This window comes from Rutidosis leptorrhynchoides, chromosome 1 (assembly GCF_046630445.1).
Source record: "Rutidosis leptorrhynchoides isolate AG116_Rl617_1_P2 chromosome 1, CSIRO_AGI_Rlap_v1, whole genome shotgun sequence".
NCBI lineage: Eukaryota > Viridiplantae > Streptophyta > Magnoliopsida > Asterales > Asteraceae > Rutidosis > Rutidosis leptorrhynchoides.
Genome location: NC_092333.1, coordinates 102,019,229 through 102,034,702, shown reverse-complemented (window position 1 = coordinate 102,034,702; position 15,474 = coordinate 102,019,229).

Here is a 15,474-nt window from a genome sequence, read left to right as displayed (position 1 = left end):
AGCATCTAAATCTTAATCTAAAGAAAAAGCACTTAAGGGATTTTACGGCAAAGCCTAAAAATCTAGAAAATAAAATAACTACGGCAAAAACTAAGTTTAAAACTAGTCACGAACGATAAAAATACAAATTACGAATTATATGTTTAAAATATATAATTTATAAAAAGAAACAAAAAAATGATAAAATTACTTATTTTTATAAAAATATTATTTTTATATTATTATTTTATAAAAGTATTAATTTTATAAGTAATAAAACTAATTAAAAATAATTAATTAAAACTAAAAACTAAAATATTAAATAATTAAACCCTAATTACTAATTAATTAATAATAATTAATTATTAATACCCTAACCCTAATCGTACGTCTGATGATTCAGGCCTGTCACCTCAGCTCATGCGATCGCATGAGTTGAGGTTTATTTTTCCATGCGGTCGCATGGATGCAGATTCAGAATGATATGCAGGCTCAAAATCTCGCAGGCTCAGTTTTGTTTATTTTTTTTACTTTTTACTTTGATTTTTTTATTTTCTTATTTTATAGAAAATATAATATAACTAAAACTTATAAAAAAAACTTATTAGTTTTTGTAAATAAAAAAAAAACTTTTTAATTTAAACTCTTAAAAATATAGATATATATTTTTATATATTTTTTTATATATTTTTGTAACTTATATAAAATTATATTTTTACAAAAATAGCTTAAAAACTAAATATTTTTTTAATATGGCGTTTCGCTTCGGCGTTGTTGAGTTCCCCGGCAGTGGCGCCAAAAATACTTGATGTGTGCGAGGTGTAGTACGAAATAGATTATATATTACTACGGAATAATATTAAATACGATACAATTTACACAAGTTATTTATTTATTTATTGAATGGATATACCTAAACCTTGCTACAATACTTATAGGCAGTGTACCTAATCGTAGAGTAGTGTAGCTTTTAGTAAGTCCGGTTCGTTCCACAGGGAGCTGGCTAAGTTTGACGCAATATTTATTTTAAACTAATTTGTATATATATATATATATATATATATATATATATATATATATATATATATATATATATATATATATATATATATATATATATATATAAAAGTAATATTATTATTATTATAAAAGGGGGGTTTTACCGTTTAGTGACCGGTTTGCCGATTTTATGTTTTAAGTCACAATTAAAACCTAATGTAAAATATTAAATATAAATATAACTTAATTTAAAGCGTAAAGAAAATGCCGATAAATAAAGTGCGATAAATAAAAGTGCAATAATTTAAAGTACGATAAATAAAATGACGATAAATAAAAATGCGATGGGATATAAAATAAAGGAATTATGCTTATTTAAACTTCCGTAATCATGATGTTTGACGTGTTGATTTTAATTTATTACCATGGGTTAATTGTTCTTTGTCCTGGATTATTCGATATGTCCATCTGGTTTTGTCCATAATAGTCCATCGGTCATAATTATAAAGTGCGAGAGTCTTCGCCAATTTAACCTTATACCCGAAGTCAAATATTCCAACTAATTGGGGATTCGAACTGTAACAAGGTCTTAATACTTTGTTTAATGAATACACCAGGTTATCGACTGCGTGTAATCCAAGGTTTTAATACTTTGTTAACAATTACACCAATTACCCTTGAATGTAATCCACCCCTGTTTTAATGAGTCCAGTGACTATTAATCCATCCCCGTGTCCGGTCAAATGAACAATTATTAGTATTTATAGATATCCCGCCCACTGTATCCAGTCAAGCGTATGTGCTTATATATAAACACGTCAAATTATAAATCTCTATATTAAATCAACGAGATATCATTTAATTAATATAAAGCCCATTAATAGCCCATAGTCCAATTTCCACAAGTGTCGGTCTTTTGTCCAAACCCCAATTATGGTCCAAAGCCCAATAATCCCGTCTTAATATTTAGTCCAACATCACGATTACTTCGGCTTAAATAAGCATAATAATAACTTAGCTACGAGACATTAATTTAAAAAGGTTGAACATAACTTACAATGAGTATTAATCGCGTAGTGTTACACGGACAGAATTTCTACTTACAAACTTAAAACATTCGCCACTATAACCTTATTATTATTAACTTAATATAAAAATTATAATTATAATTAAAATATAAATATATATTGAGAGAGTGAGAGATAAGATTGAATAAGGTGTGTATAAAATGTCCGAAATATGCTGCTATTTATAGATGTGGCCAGGTCCTGGGTGCCATGCGATCGCATGGGAATAAGGCACCTAGGCCATGCGATCGCATGGCCTGCTTTTCTTGCTCCATTTGCTTCCAAAAACGTGAGCGGCTCTTGATTTATTTATTATATAATATAATATATATAAATATATAATTTTATATATTTATATATATATATATATATTATATTATATTCTTGTGCATAGTTGACTTGTAATTTTAGGTCCGTTGCGTCGCGCGTTGATAGTTGGTTCATGTCCCGGTTTCGGATTTTTGAACGTCCTTTCATACGATTTAATATCTTGTACTTTGCGTTTTGCGGCTTGTACTCTTGTAATTTCTAGACGTTTCTCATCAATAAATTGAACCACTTGGATTGTACTTTGTACTTTTTAGCGTTTTGGTCATTTGCGTCTTCAAATCGTCGAATCTGTCTTTTGTCTTCACCTTTTAATATTTAAACGAATATCACTTGTAAATAGAACAATTGCAACTAAAAGCTTGTCTTTCTTGAAGGATAATGCTATGAAATATGTGTTCGTTTTTAGCATTATCAGTTTCCTCAAAATTTCAGAGGCTAACTCAAAGATTTCATCAAGTTATGAGCATTTTTTGTTTCGAAAAATTGTTTGATTTCGGTAGTTTGTTTATGTGTTTGTGAAATCCATCAATGTGTTTATGTTTAAAATGATCTGCCGCAACTATCTGTAAATTTTGATGAGTTTTGGTAAAATTTTGAGGTGTTTTCGATTTGCACCACCATAAGCCGTCATGGATGGAGATGAAGTTGACCAGATTTTTCTTTAGAAGATGAAGATAGCCGGTTTAACAGGTTACCTTTTGTATACATCGATATTCTTTTTGAAAGTATGTGACCTACATTGATATTTTTTTAGATATATAGTCTACATTGGAACAAAAAAAGATATATGACTATTGAGTAGCATAAACCTAAATATAAATTGGCTATGGGCTCGGCTTCCTAGAGGTCGTGCCCTATCTGACCTTCGTGAACTTAATCAACTCACAGCTTCTGTTTGCCTAAATGGCAGTTGTGACACTTGGACCTGAAGCTTAGATTTGACCAGAACATTTATCGGCTCGCTACATTCTTCATTGATAGATGAGAAAAAGTTAGCAACATCTGCATCGGCTATTGAAACACTTCGCAATAGAGCATTACCTCAAAAAATTGGAATTTTTACATGGAGAGCAATCATGAGAAGATTACCAACGAGATCGGAATTAGACAAACGCGGAATTGATATTAACACCATTTTAACCTCACTTTGTAACTTAAGTATTGAATCAATCGAACATGTATTAGTAAGCTATCCGAAATCCAAAAATATTCGGGAATTGCTCTTAAAAAAGTGGAACATTCATACCCATGTCATATCGAGTATTAAAGATGCTTTCGTAGAAGATCAAGGCATAATAAAAAATTCATTGGGTGAAACAAATTTAGCAAGCAACTAAATGGATATGCGGCTACACGATTATCTCGGACATCCAAACCCAAATCTTCCATTAGGTTTCTAAAAGACTCAAAAATGATTCGTTAGATTGGAGTCAATTGTTAATTAATCTCGACTTCTTCGTCTCGCACACAAATCACCGCACGAGTATTTGCTAAGTTACATTAGATGAAGGCTGTTTTGATGTATGCTTCGAGCTTTTAAATGTCAAATATCAAACTGTAATTTTTCTATAGGTTTCGGTTTTATGGGTTGTGCCTGATCCATACGGGTCGCCCCAAGTTGTATATTTGTAATTAAGTTCATATAAAAGTCTTCTAGCTTTTAGAAAAAAATGTATTAACATTTTAATGAAATAAATTGTTTGATAAGTGTTATAAATATAATTTAAAGACGATATTAAAGATAATGGAGGTGCTGAATTCTTAAAAGAGTATTTTAACTATGAATTATTCGGTATGGAACGCATTTGTCATTCAGATGTTAAATGAATTGAATGATTATTGAATGATTCAGCATTCAGTTTTAAATTATTCGGTTAAGAGGCAATCAAATGTACCCTAAATATTATACGTGAAGGTACTTTTTATTTTTGTACATTCGAACGCTCACCGATGAGACAAAAGACAATATAAATAAAAGAATTCTAATTGAACACTCTTGAGTGATGTTAAATTATTGTTTTAATCTCGAACATGATAAATGGAAAAATGAAATTGTTTTATAAGTATTTTGTATATAACAAGAAAGGTAGGGTTCGCGCGCTGCTGCTTGAAAAGTGCTAGCGATTTAACTAAAAAAAATTGAAAAATATTATATATTTTAAATCGTGTAATAGCGAGTGTATGTATTCATGTATACTATCCTATCAGCTTTCTCCAAATGATAAAGACATAATAGGCCAAAAAAAATATTTTAAAATGATGAACAATGCTAGGCCAATAGGAATCCAGGAAAAAAAAATTCCGAAAAAGAGTGAATTTACTATATATACTAAAGATCAAAGTGGAATGATGTTTCCCTATTGGCCTGCCACTATTCATCAATATGATCGACCACTATTGATGAATAGTGACAGACCAATAGGGGGACATCATTCCACTTTGATCTTTAGTATATATAGTTCGACCACTATTGATGAATAGTGGCAGACCAATAGAGAGACATCATTCCACTTTGATCTTTAGTATATATAGTAATAATAATATATATAGTAATAATTTAAGAAAGATAATAAAAAGAAAATAGATGCAATGAATAGTTAAAAAAAAGTTTCAACACTTAATGGTTTAACGGATACTTTTGTCATTCAACATAATCTGTCATTAGAGGATACAACTAAATGTGCAAATTTTAACGATTTAATATTTATTGTTAATTATTTAATTAAGAGACAATTAAACAAAACATAACTTGTAAATTTTCTTTTTATAACAAATACCGAGTAATATAATTAACACGCTTCTTTCCTCATTATTTTGATCTCGTTACTAATATTTTAATATACACTTTATGTTGTAGAAAAATCTCATTAAGGTATCACTCAGCTCGGAATAAAATGTTCAGTAGTTGTGTACAATTCTCAGTAACCCTCCCTCTGTCCACCCAGTTTGTTCCCTTTTGATTTTAGACATGCCGTATTCAATTAGGGTAGTATATTTCCAAATCTCTAATTAATAGATCCACACGAGTTTACTAATATACCTTTAAGTGATAGTTTACACAAATTTTATGTTAAAATTTATTTGAGGTTATTTTGGGAAAATTGCATCAAATTGTGTTGGATTTGTTATTTATAGATATGGAAATATCACCTTCCATTTAATTACCAATGAGCTAGTTCAACTATATTCTAACAAGTTATTTAGTAAAATACGTTTTTCATTTGACATGCTACACATGGGACTAGCCAATTAGTTATATGAGTTAATCGCAATCGCATTGCATTGGTGGTGACATGACCTTTTTATACGTGATGTCCGTATGGCTTCGTCGCAGGAGTTTCGTCCAGAGGGGCGGTAGGATTGCATTGGTTCGTCCAGAGAAATGTCCGAATTCACATTCGAAGCCGTCGGTGACTTCCAACCGCCGATTAAAAAAAGTTATATCAGTCTCTTTTATAACTAGGTAGAGTAATTTTAACGTCCAGGTTATCTATTTCGAGAAAAATATATAATTAACTAAACTTAAAATTTGTGTTTACACACGCACCTTCAAATTTATATTCAGTAAAATTATTTGTGTGCTTGTAAAATATTACTGAACCACGGAATTTGACTGTAAATAATCCAACAAACATGAGAAATCGTACAAACTCACACAAGTACTTTCCGCATGTGATTAAATGGCGGAGTCCCACAGTTCAACTCATAAGATGACATTCAAGGTTGGATAGAGAGTTGCAGCTTAGCTTGGGTTGATAAACACCGGGTCACGGCTATTTTTGTTACGCTTCTTTGGATCGTTTGACGGTTCCAGAATGACTTAGTTTTTAACGAACCTTATTGTAGCATGAGTAGCACTTTTTATTCTATTACATTGTATTTTTTTTGTTGGCTAAAAAACAGAGTCATTTAGTTTCTAATTAAAACTTACGACTCCTTAAACATTTGTAATGTTTTCTCTCTTAATGTCTTGCTAAGGAGTGTTTTTTAATATATACTCCAGCCATTAAAAAATAGCAACAGAAAATAATATGTGCGACCCATTAATAAGAGTGAATCCAATCGGAAAATTATATGTTCATCTCATGTCAATAATTAAATTTATGTTTATATGACTAACATATGAAAACAAACTTTTTATAATCAGATTTTCTCACTGGAAAATTTGATCAACATAACATGTCACTACAGTATATGACAACATTTGATGTTAGGAATATAATTTCTAGTGGTTTATAAATATAGCTATTATTAGTGATTAACTAGTATAGGCGGTCGTGCGTTGCTGCGCCATCGTGTAGACATTTTTTGCCAAGCTCATGGAGTCTTCAAGGTTGTTTCCCGTTGTTGGCGAAAGTTTAGGGAAAAATTGTAGGGAAAAAGAAGGGGAAATAATAATAATAAAAAGAAATAAACATAACTTTTTTTTTTTTTTGTTGAAAAAATCAGTTTTAAAAAAATCGGGTTTACGATTTTGTGCAGTCGTTTAGTAAAATTTGTATGAGAAAATGAGGGGGTAAATTTTGAAAAAAAAAAAAAGCCTTTACCTTAGTAGGGGCCCTTGTGGGTACAACGGGTGTTGCGCAACGTACAGGTCGGTAAAGCGCAAAATCATGAATAGTAAGGAAATAGTAGTCCAAGTATGACAATTAGTACATATAGGTAATAGGTAATATGGGTTATGGGTTAGCAAATTGGTTAATATTTAAATGTAAGGTTAGTGATGTGAAGTATAAATAACACTGCACCATATAAAAACAATAAGTCTTTTCTTCCCATTTCTGATAGTTACACTTTCTAGTGTGTGTAAGAAGAGGCGCAACATAGAGTAACCCAAGTTGGGTATTCGTCCACCCTGGATTTTACGGAACAAAAATTTTTACACTAAAAAAAAAAATTACTAAAAAATAAGATTTTTTTTAGTGTTCGTCCCTGCTGAATACGAAAGATTTAAAAAAAATTTACACCCGCCCCACCTTATCCGAGTTCAAGTTCCGCCGCTGTATGTAAGATCTCTTTTACTCTATATCACTTTTGTAAAACACCTGATTAATCTCTAATTACTCATTTTTAAAAGTAGTTGGTTTCGATTTTCTAAAATTCGTTTAATTAATCGGTCGCTCGGTTAATGGTCAAAATTGAATTTGTTGATCAAAGTTGGTTAAAGTCAATATTGGTCAACATGTTAACAAGAATTTAAACTACAATTTTAGAGATATTTGAACAAAATGAACAATTTTACATAATTAGTTAAAGTTTTTATTTTTTTATGATTTTCTTTTATATCTACAAATGTAATTTTAATATTTAATATTTAATGTATAAAAAGTACAATCTGATTAATCCCCAATTTGCCGCTTACTCCTACCAAGGTCCCGACCAATTACTCCTCCCTTAATAGCGAATTTTGCAACCTTGCCCTCAATCACATAGGTTGAGACCGGGCTAAGTGTGACAACCCGAAAATTTCCAACCAAATTTAAACTCTAATCTTTATATGTTTTCGACACGATAAGCAATATTTGTTAAGTTAAATTTCAAGAATTTTAAACTATGTTCATACATTCATTCAACCTCGACCAAGTTTCAACGATTCACGAACCATTAAACGAATATGATTATATATGTATATGTGTATATATATTTTAACTTGAAACGTAAACAAAATATTAGATTAAATACTTTATATGATTGTATCTGTTTCAAAATGTTTATCAATGGAATTAGAAGATAAGATCAAATGATTGAATTATCAGATATATTGAATTATGATTACAAGTCTCTGTTGAAATGCCCACGTTGATTTGAGAAATCTTTCCATTTTAACAATATTCGGAAAATGGTAAAGTGATTTATAAATAAGAACAAATTGTCAATCATTGAGAACTAGACAAAGAATAGTGGAAGATTGAATCTCATAAAGACTCGATTGATCTATTTAGTTTCAAACGTACAAAAACGTTTTCAGTTTAAAAAGAACTTTATTATTAAAACGTATATAACTTTTATAAATATCTAGAACCACTTTTGACAACTCATTACTTAACTAGTATGATAAAGATAACGATATTTATATTTTTATATTTTATTTTATTAAATATATATAACGATTTAAATTAATATTATATATATTTATACGCGTATTATACGTACATAGTTTTATACTTTTACTATACTTAAACTTTACCTTTACTTTATTTTTACTTTACTTTAACTTTAATAATTCACTTTAATAATTCATACTTTAATAATTCATACTTTAATAATTCACTTTAATAATTCATACTTTAATAATTCACTTTAATAATTCATACTTTAATAATTCACTTTAATAATTCAAAAATCTATTATAAATAGAATTCAATAGGTTTCATTATTTCATAGAAACTTGAAAATATTTTTCTCTAAACTCTCTCAATCGATTTACATATATATATATTTACTCCGTATTATTTCAAGATATTATTAGTATACATAAAATATTACGACGGAGTGCTGTCCGAGTGATTTCGAAATTGTTTTTCGAGTAGGATAGGATTAAGGAAATTATGGGTTATAGCTATGGAGGTGATTGAGTATGGTTCATGGGTATGCTCGTGAGGTCAATATAGTGTTTATCATTTCCGTTGCGTCTACGTACCTTTCCTGCGATATTGAATCTCAATATTGATACGTGAGTACTCATAATTTAACTTTTACATACTAATAGTGTATCCCTGACTAGTGCTCCAGTATTTAGCATTATGCATGCTTGTACTTTTGATATTGCCCTTAGACATGTTAGGTTGAATCTTGAATTATTTACACTTGCGGTTGAGATAAGGTATAAGATATGCATGTCCTTGGAAAGCTAGCGAAAAATTAAGAACTTTTCCTTTAGATTCGAATGGTTTCGATGAACGGATTAGAAGTTATAATCAATTGAATTTTCGATATTTTTAATAAAAATGATTATTATTATCGTCATTTTATCGTCGTTCTAGTTTTATCTTATTATTATCATTATTATTATCTTTATCAATAAAAGGGATTTATCATTAAAAATTGTTATTTTTTTTATTATTACTATCGTTATTATCATTAAAGTTATAATTAGTATTATTATTATTATCCAATTATTATTATTATTATTATTATTATTATTATTATTATTATTATTATTATTATTATTATTATTATTATTATTATTATTATTATCATTATTAATATATATATATATATCATTATTTAAAAATGGTTATTGTTATTGTTATTATTATTATTACTATATTATCATTAAGATAATTATTAGTATTATCGTTAATAATGTTATAGTAACTATCATTATTAATATAAGTGTAATTAATACAAATATTTGTAACACCTAATTATTTTGATTGCTATTATTATCATTATTATGAACACGATATAAAAGACGATTAAAAGCTATTAAACGAAACGATTAGGAAATAATGAGTAAGAGTATCATGATGAAATTAAAATATTATAAGATATTGATTTAGATAAAATTATCGTTCTTATTATTTTTATCATTACTATTATTATTAAAAGTATCGTTAGTATTAAAACTATCATTTTAACAAAAATTATCATTTTAACAGAAGTGTCATTGTTACTATAAAATATCATTATTATTATTATTTTAAATAGAATTATTATTTTAAAGATAATATTAAAAATTATCGTAAATATTAAAGTTATCATAATTAGAATTATCGTTTTATCATAATGTCATCTTAGTAATTATAAATATTGATATTTTTATAATAATAATTATTATTAGGAAATAATACAACTTTTACTTACTATCATTATAGATATTATTTTATCAAATAAATATGTGATACAAACATATTTTACTACGTGTAATAACTTACTTTAATAATACCTATCATATTATCTTTATGATATTAAATGAACCCTATAAATTTTATTACTTAATATATATATAAGTATATTTTATTATATAAATTTAATATAAAATTTTATTTATTAATAAATAAATTATATTATTTACTCTAATAAATCTTTTAAAAATATTTAAAAATATAAAACGACGTTATTTAAACTATATATTAGTCATGTATAGATTTTTGGAAATTATTTTGAGTCAAATTTACTTTTGTTGACTTTTGCATATTAGTCTCGAGCATTAGGATTGTGGTACACTATAACTTGACCTAATTTGTTAGACAAATATTGACCAATACATAAATATATATAATTAATTTAGGTTCGTGAATCCGAGGCCAACCTTGCACTTGTTCAATGACGTTATATGTATTTTTACTACGAAATACAGTATGGTGAGTTTCATTTGCCTTTTTGCCCTTTATATTTTTGGGACTGAGAATACATGCGCTTTTATAAATGTTTTGTGATGACCCGTCCTAATCCACCTGGACGAATTCATCAACATCTGGTCCCATTGCGAGGTACTGTCCTAAATATGCCATAAATGACTCCAAGTAATAGCTTTAAAATGAGCAAATGCACAGCGGAAGATTTCTTTCATACCTGAGAATAAACATGCTTAAAAGTGTCAACCAAAAGGTTGGTGAGTTCATTGGTTTATCATAACAACCATTTCAATATATTAATAGACCACAAGATTTCCGTTTATAAATATATGTACACTCGCAAGTGTATTAAAGTATTCTATAAGTTGTAGGCACCTAGTAACAAGCCTTAACGTTCATGTTTTACCCTCTGAAGTACACCAGATCAGGTGTGTTTAAAATAACCTCGAAGTACTAAAGCATCCCATAGTCAGGATGGGGTTTGTCAGGCCCAATAGATCTATCTTTAGGATTCGCACCTACCGTACATAGACAAGTAGTTTAATGTTACCAAGCTAAGGGTATATTTCTGGTTTAAACCCACATAGAATTAGTTTTAGTACTTGTGCCCATTTCGTAAAACATTTATAAAAGCAGCGCATGTATTCTCAGCCCCAATAATATATATTGCACAAGCATTTAAAAAGGGAGCAAATGAAACTCACCATACTGTATTTTGTAGTAAAAATACATATGACGTCATTGAACAAAAATAGGGTTGGCCTCGGATTCACGAACCTATATTATTCATATATATATATATATATATATATATATATATATATATATATATATATATATATATATATATATATATATATATATATATATATATATATTAACACATAATATGGTAATCGAACGAATTTATATTATTAGTGATATACTTGTTATTTTAATAACTTATATGTTATATTTTTAAATTTAGTGTTATGTACTAATTGTTAGTTGGTAAAATAATATTAATGTTCGTAATTAAAAAGTTGTAATCTCTTTATAATGTTAATAGTAATTATATTAATAATAAAAATTTAATAATGAAACTACCTCAAAGAGAAAGGCTTTTAACAAAAATAATGCCCCAGCTAGATATGGAACCCGCAACCTTTCCTTAAACACACAGCACCCTAAACCATCCAACCATCTTTGCTTTTCTATCATAATCCATATATTAATTCAGTTAATCTATCTTTTCTGTGTTCTCATGATACACATCATACTAGCTCCAATTGGGTTTCGGCCCAAACAACCACAATTTCACGACCCAATTGTAAACACATAATCCTGATGGCCCAACAATGATTCTAAAACCATTTACTCGACCCAATAAGGTCACGACCCAAATGCCAGTTTTTATTGTTGATAAAATACAAAAAAAAAAAAAAAAATGTCTTGGCCTGGTTTCGAACCCAAACCTCTCGCTTAACATCCTCACGCCCAAACCATTCATCCGCCAAGTCATTTCTGTTATTAATACCTAAACTAATCCTATTAACCCATTTTCTGTTTGCTAGTCATCATCTCTACATCATTAACATTATAAACTTTATCATCATCATCATGTTTGTTATTTACTTGTATCATGATTTTTAATATGCATCACAAAATCATCGTATATCACCATCATTATCAATACCGTAACACCATCATGATTGTACATCATCAAAATCATTTCATGATCATCATCATCTTATGTTATCATTAACCTATATCATCATCATAACTATATCTAACATAAAATCATCTCCTGATTATATCTAAAATGGCCCAACTTAATTTGCCCAACAAAATTCATTAGCAAACCCACTTACAAAAAAAAAATTAGAACGGCCCACGCATAACATAAAAGGAAATTTCGGTTCCTGGTATTGAACGACAAATAGAAGTGGAATCAGGTTAACAATTTTAGTCATTATTATGTCATCTCCCACTTATGATAAAATAACATTATCACTAATATCTTCATGTCATCCTCCATATAAATCCCTTTTAATCATTTAACCCTTATCCTTATCATGTCAGCATTATCATTAATCATCATACTCGTTCCTTATTCTAATTACCGTATAAACAGGAGCATAGCAGCCATGATATTGAACGGAAAAACTGCTACAGCAGTAGGACTGCAGTAACAGCTGGTGGCGACAGAAAAACAGTGACAGGAACATTGGTTTCGAGTGGAGGAGGGCGGCTGGGTGTGTTTCGAACAGCGAAAAAAATAAGGCAGTAGTTGCAACAGAGGTGTGTTAATGGTGGTGGTTTGTGATAGTTTATGATAGCCGAAGAAACAGAAAACAGTAGTCGTATAGCAGCAGCTGCAACAAGGATTTGGAATGATGGTTGATAGTAGTTTTAACAGAAAACGGTAGAGGGTTGATGGGTATCGATATGGTGGTGATAGTTATGGTGAGATCAGGAAAAAAGATAGACGAGAGGGATAGAAAGAAAGGTGGTGCTAGGTTCTTGGTGGTAATTAGATGATGGCTCACAATTGTTTATAGTTGAAGTGGCGATCAAACGAATAGATGAAGCAAGGTGATGGTTGTGTGCTTGTTCGATTAGGAAAAGAAACAAGAGAGGGTGAGGTAGATGGTGGTAATCGATGGTTGTGATCAAGGGCGGTTTAGGTTTCCCGAAGAAGTAACCAAAATAAAGAATGGTGATGGGTCTTGTGGTTTGCGTTAGTGTTAATCTCCCTCAACATATTGTGTATGTATATATTTATATACACTTACGTATGGGTGATAATGATTTGTTAAACAAGTCAAAAGGAACCACGGTTTACAATACGTGAACTCTATTTGTTTGAATTATATGTGTGTGATTCTCATTGATTTTGTTTGTAGTTAGAGTAGATATAGATCTATATCAAAATCCTGACATGAACGAAAATATATAAATAAATAAATAACCATGATAGTGATTTTTAACAGCTGGTTTGTTTTACAACTGGAATCCACCACTTTACACTAATTAAAAGGATCAGATACAGATTTTGTAGCAATTTTTGTAATTACCTACATTGGATTTATATTTAATAAATATTAATAATAATAAATATATTAATATTAATAATAATACCATTTAAAATAAATGATATAAATAAAAATAATACACATAATAATACTAGAAGTAATATCAAAATAAGATTAATAATAATAAGATAATGTTAAAAGTAATAAAGTAATGATAATATAAAATATAAATGAAAATTTCAATTTTAGTAATAATAATAGCAATATTCATAATAATATCTAACATTATAAATTTTACTACTATATATAATAATACTGATAATAATAATATTAATGTAAATGATAATAATAACATTAATAGTAATAATAATACATCTTAAACATATCAAATTATATATATATATATATATATATATATATATATATATATATATATATATATATATATATATATTTATATTAAAGGTAATAATATTATTAGTACAAATATTAATATAACAACAATAATAATAATGAAAGTAATGATACTATTCATATAGCAGTTATATTCAAATTTGTAATTTAACATAATACCACTTACTATTCAGGTAATATTATATTATATGACGACATTTATATAATAGTTAATATTTATATATTTTATATATATTTATAAAAATCATATGTAGATTCTTAATAACATATATATATATATATATATATATATATATATATATATATATATATATATATATATATATATATATAATTTTATCTATTTACATATTTATTTACACATACTAGTTCGTGAATCGTCGGGAACAGTCAAGGATTAACTAAATCCATATAAACAGTTTCAAAATTTTAAGACTCAACATTACAAACTTTGCTTATTGTGTCAGAATATATAAAGATTAAGTTTAAATTTGGTCGGAAATTCTCGGGTCGTCACAGTACCTACCCGTTAAAGAAATTTCGTCCCGAAATTTGAGTGAGGTTGTCATGGTTAATGATAAGAATGATTTCTTGATAAATATGAGTTGATAAAATAGAATTTTGTTACCATAGAGTAATATGTATAAAATGATTCAATTACTCTAAGCGTATGATTGAAGCTATCACAAAAGAGTGAGATGAATAAATAAAGTTTCGTCTTAACTTTTGATGTTGTCTTGGTTGAATTTAGAAAATAAGGTGCGTCTTAACTTTTGACGTGAGGGGTTGAATTCCGGAATTCAAGGGATTTAAAGAAAATCTTCGTATCGATATGAGATTCGATTCATTGGTAAATAATGAAATTAGGATCCCTTTAATTAAATGCGATCATCTACCTCGATTGCTTTGTCTGATATTTCCACTATAAATTTACCTTTCCGTTCCATTAATTTTCACCAATCCAATAATTTCTTTCTTAATTCACATTTCCACAGAGATTGAAAATGCTTAATCCAATTCTGATCCTTGTACTTATCCTGACTATCGTATCTGTTATTCTTCTTTTCCATCTACCACTGGAGGAATCTATTCACTTCTACTATTACTTTGGGGTTATAGTGTTTTTAATTCTCCCGTGTCTTTTTATGGCTATACGCACTGATATACATGGTTTGTAATTTCTGTGTTGTTGTCGAGTTTTATATCTTCCCTTATGTTTCGGAGCTCTTTGCCTTTGTATTCTCTTCTCGATTCTAAATCAAGCGAATAATGGTCCACAATTTGTAGATATTGAGTTTCAAATGATTATAACGTTTTAAGCAAGAAGGAACGTAATAGCACGATTTGATTCGGTAAACTACCAAAATCTCT